This window comes from Schistocerca piceifrons, unplaced genomic scaffold (genome assembly GCF_021461385.2).
Source record: "Schistocerca piceifrons isolate TAMUIC-IGC-003096 unplaced genomic scaffold, iqSchPice1.1 HiC_scaffold_288, whole genome shotgun sequence".
Lineage (NCBI taxonomy): Eukaryota > Metazoa > Arthropoda > Insecta > Orthoptera > Acrididae > Schistocerca > Schistocerca piceifrons.
Genome location: NW_025728502.1, coordinates 62,501 through 67,500, shown reverse-complemented (window position 1 = coordinate 67,500; position 5,000 = coordinate 62,501). Strand labels below are relative to the sequence as shown.

At 54.3% G+C, this 5,000-nt stretch overlaps 1 non-coding gene across 1 annotated transcript in view; it reads right to left on the bottom strand.

Moving 5' to 3' along the window:
- Positions 1-1,328, bottom strand: part of LOC124744342 — a 1,909-nt gene extending 581 nt beyond the window's left edge. The window contains exon 1 of the ribosomal RNA XR_007010701.1: positions 1-1,328. This exon is cut by the window's left edge and continues 581 nt beyond it. This is a non-coding gene — a ribosomal RNA (small subunit ribosomal RNA).
- Positions 1,329-5,000: the final 3,672 nt, after the last annotated feature.

Here is a 5,000-nt window from a genome sequence, read left to right as displayed (position 1 = left end):
TCCTTCCGGTGTCCGGGCCTGGTGAGGTTTCCCGTGTTGAGTCAAATTAAGCCGCAGGCTCCACTCCTGGTGGTGCCCTTCCGTCAATTCCTTTAAGTTTCAGCTTTGCAACCATACTTCCCCCGGAACCCAAAAGCTTTGGTTTCCCGGAGGCTGCCCGCCGAGTCATCGGAGGAACTGCGGCGGATCGCTGGCTGGCATCGTTTATGGTTAGAACTAGGGCGGTATCTGATCGCCTTCGAACCTCTAACTTTCGTTCTTGATTAATGAAAACATACTTGGCAAATGCTTTCGCTTCTGTTCGTCTTGCGACGATCCAAGAATTTCACCTCTAACGTCGCAATACGAATGCCCCCGCCTGTCCCTATTAATCATTACCTCGGGTTCCGAAAACCAACAAAATAGAACCGAGGTCCTATTCCATTATTCCATGCACACAGTATTCAGGCGGGCTTGCCTGCTTTAAGCACTCTAATTTGTTCAAAGTAAACGTGCCGGCCCACCGAGACACTCAATAAAGAGCACCCTGGTAGGATTTCAACGGGGTCCGCCTCGGGACGCACGAGCACGCACGAGGCGGTCGCACGCCTTCAGCTCGCCCCACCGGCAGGACGTCCCACGATACATGCCAGTTAAACACCGACGGGCGGTGAACCAACAGCGTGGGACACAAATCCAACTACGAGCTTTTTAACCGCAACAACTTTAATATACGCTATTGGAGCTGGAATTACCGCGGCTGCTGGCACCAGACTTGCCCTCCAATAGATACTCGTTAAAGGATTTAAAGTGTACTCATTCCGATTACGGGGCCTCGGATGAGTCCCGTATCGTTATTTTTCGTCACTACCTCCCCGTGCCGGGAGTGGGTAATTTGCGCGCCTGCTGCCTTCCTTGGATGTGGTAGCCGTTTCTCAGGCTCCCTCTCCGGAATCGAACCCTGATTCCCCGTTACCCGTTACAACCATGGTAGGCGCAGAACCTACCATCGACAGTTGATAAGGCAGACATTTGAAAGATGCGTCGCCGGTACGAGGACCGTGCGATCAGCCCAAAGTTATTCAGAGTCACCAAGGCAAACGGACCGGACGAGCCGACCGATTGGTTTTGATCTAATAAAAGCGTCCCTTCCATCTCTGGTCGGGACTCTGTTTGCATGTATTAGCTCTAGAATTACCACAGTTATCCAAGTAACGTGGGTACGATCTAAGGAACCATAACTGATTTAATGAGCCATTCGCGGTTTCACCTTAATGCGGCTTGTACTGAGACATGCATGGCTTAATCTTTGAGACAAGCATATGACTACTGGCAGGATCAACCAGGGAGCTGCGTCAACTAGAGCTGAGCAGCCGGCCGCCCGGGAGTGTGTCCCGGGGGCCCGCGCGAACACGCAAGCGTCCGCTCAATCATTCTGCAAACAGGAGGAGGCTGAGCTCCCCTGCACAATACACCTCGAAACCCTCTCAGGTCCCGGCGGCGCGCAGCGCCGTCCCAAGTACTTGGTCGGGTTCGAGAGAGGCGCAATCGCCCGGAGTTAGGCGAGTAGACGCTTTCGGTGCGACCACCCGTGCTCCCAACTGAGCTTGCCGCTGCCGACAGAGGCCCGGGAGCGTGCTGTCGTGGCATTGCCGGCGGGAGACAACACGCGCCACCTACGGTGACCGGCAGCTCCAACGCCAGCGCCACAGAAGGACAAAAGCCCCACTTGGGTGCCGAAGCGAACTCTCCCAGCACAGCGCACGCGCCAACACATCCGCACAGCTGCGATACAAACCACCAGCGAGAACCGCTGGGGCGACCGAGCAGCAGACGGCGTCGCGGCGCCGAGCGCCGGGCGGCGGCGCATCCTCAACGCACACAGTCCTCAATCGGACCAGCACACTGAAGATGTCCACCGCGCTTCGCACCGGGCCCGCGAGGACCTACTTTGGCCGCACGGCGCCGCGCGCAGGGTGCGCCGGCGCGCAGCTGCGACGCCTGCCGCGTCCGTCGGCCGGCGCGCCTGCCACTGGCCGCCCCCACCAGCCGGCTGTAGCGCGTGCGCCCACGCACCGCGCGGCCAGCACGCCGGGAGGCGCCCCCTCACCGGCCGGGGACGGTCCCACCCAGCCACCGCCGCGTATCGCTTCACACCCAGATGCCGTTCAGTTTCGTCGGCATGGTGGGTATCGCTGGAACAACCGGTTAGTACCTCAACCTATCGTCGCCATCACCGATTCACCCCTAGCGAGAACAACCGCACCACAACAGGTTACCATTTGTTCATTTGCGTAACTTCACCAGAAAACGCAGGCGTCCATCGCCATTTGCAACTTCAACGATTATTGCATGCCTGTGTCAGGTGTCACGCCACACTACGTCTGCCCACATACACGCAACAAAATGTGCACGCCTAGACAATACGTGGAAGGTGGCCCCCGTACGTATGCGATGTCCATTGCTCGAACGACTGTCAACCGGCCTCTGTAGCATGTCGCAGATATGGAACGCGGTGCACCATGCCATCACGGTGTGTGAGGAGAGACGACTAGGTCCGAATACATCAACAGACAGCTCATGCTGATCGCCATCCACGGCGTCCGTTCCTCCCACACGTCTCTATGGCGTACCACACTGCAATCCAGCTCTCATAGGGAGACGACACGTAGCTGCGTGCACAATATTTGCACTGTATGGTCCGCCGTTTTTGGGCGCAGTCGTTGTGCGGTCACACATGTGCCACGATGTATCATTCAGTACATAAGGACGAATGTGCAGTACAGATTGTGGTTCACGCGTACGACATCAGCGGACAGTTGACACAGGCCGCACCACAACGTAGCCTGAGTACGTCGCATGCGAAGGGCATTGAACATGCAAACTTCTCACCAACCAGCTTGCGAAGGCAGGGGGCAAGGTGGGGACGTGGGGAGGGGCGGCATGTACGTCCTGCTGCCATCCACATTACAGTGTACAGCAGGAGCATGTGGAAAGTGAGCAAGACTTGCAAGGTGTTTAACATGAAGCGATACACAGGGGTGCGGGCAGTGCGAGTAGCGAACTATATTGCGAGGGTTGCGGGTGGGCAACACTACAGTAATTGAACGAGTCGTATAACAATTACAGAGCAGGTTTAGGCGACAACGTGGGTTACGTTAAGGCGACAACATGGGTTAGGTTAAGGCACAACATGGGTTAGGTTAAGGCACAACATGGGTTAGGTTAAGGCACAACATGGGTTAGGTTAAGGCACAACATGGGTTAGGTTAAGGCACAACATGGGTTAGGTTAAGGCACAACATGGGTTAGGTTAAGGCACAACATGGGTTAGGTTAAGGCACAACATGGGTTAGGTTGAGGCACAACATGGGTTAGGTTAAGGCACAACATGGGTTAGGTTGAGGCACAACATGGGTTAGGTTGAGGCACAACATGGGTTAGGTTGAGGCACAACATGGGTTAGGTTGAGGCACAACATGGGTTAGGTTAAGGTACAACATGGGTTAGGTTAAGGTACAACATGGGTTAGGTTAAGGTACAACATGGGTTAGGTTAAGGTACAACATGGGTTAGGTTAAGGTACAACATGGGTTAGGTTAAGGTACAACATAGGTTAGGTTAAGGTACAACATAGGTTAGGTTAAGGTACAACATAGGTTAGGTTAAGGTACAACATAGGTTAGGTTAAGGTACAACATAGGTTAGGTTAAGGTACAACATAGGTTAGGTTAGGTTAGGTTAGGTTACACGTTGTTGTACGGAAAGGTGTAGGGGGGGGGGGGGGCGGGGGCGGCAGGTTCGTTGATAGTGATTATAGTAAGTGAATGCTTGTGACATGATCAGATTTGTCACGTCAGGATGCACCTTTGGCTTATTAGAGGCGGCGCTCCAATTCTATGCTTGTGTGAGACCTGTGTCTTTGACTCATGTCATTGTTTGTGCGCTGTGACAGGAGGTACTATTGTGATGTTGGGTGCACCGTTGTATAGGACATGTGTGGGTGTTGGTGCCTGGTCTGCGCAATGGTGGATGTCGAAAGGCTGGGATATTGTATTTTCCGCACGGACCTCCTGGTCTGGTTGTGATAGTGTGGATTGTGTAATGTGGCGGAGAAGATGCACTGGATGTTGTTCCATGCTGGTGCTTACATATTGTATGTGCGCCTGTTAGAAGCAGAGAGTGGTGCGTGATCAGAGTGTCTGGCTGACGTGTGGTTCCCATTTTGGGCAGACTCTTTCAGCATGTATACGGACAGTTGTGTATATTTGCTGTAGTTTGATGGCTCTGCATTGATTACTAATCAGCGCCGTGTGTACGGGTAATCTGGTTCCAGTCCAAAATGTTCCATCTGTGTACATTAGTGACAAAGACTCCCCCCATGCAGTGGGGCTCGGTCTGTTATAACTCTTCCGCGTAATATATTTGCCCCACGTTTTTGCGACTGCGAGTGCGAGTGCAACGCGCATGGGGACCGACATGCTGATGGCTCGGTATCGGACGCCGTACAGTGAGCAACGCGATCGCGTCTCTCGCTCGTAAGTGGTACAGGTCGCGGCTCATGTATACGGACAGCGGGAATGTCGCATATTGGAAATAACTCTTCATGAAACGCAAGTTATAGGGGTGGATTGCACTTTACGAGTGCGGGAAACGTCCGCCGTTCATCCGCTGGAGGTGCGAGTTTGGCGGTTGGGGTGGTGCACGAACGGGTGCGGGTGGCGTCATTGCCGGTCCACGGCTTCGTGCGGCAGAGCCACTGGAGATTGGGTGCTATGGTCGACAGAGGCTGCAGCCTTTGTGGGTGGCGTCGAAAGGCGGCCACTGTGGCGCCATCGCTGTCTTAGTCGGCTTGGCGTCTCATAGATGGCGGTAGCGTCGTTGCAGGAGGTCATGTTGCGGGAGACCTACAGATGGCGGTATGTTTTGTGGTGCGGACGTAGTGTTGTCAGATGCGCATAGATGGCGGTATTGCATGTGGTGTCGCCCTATTTTCATAGATGGCGATACTGTTTTGCCGG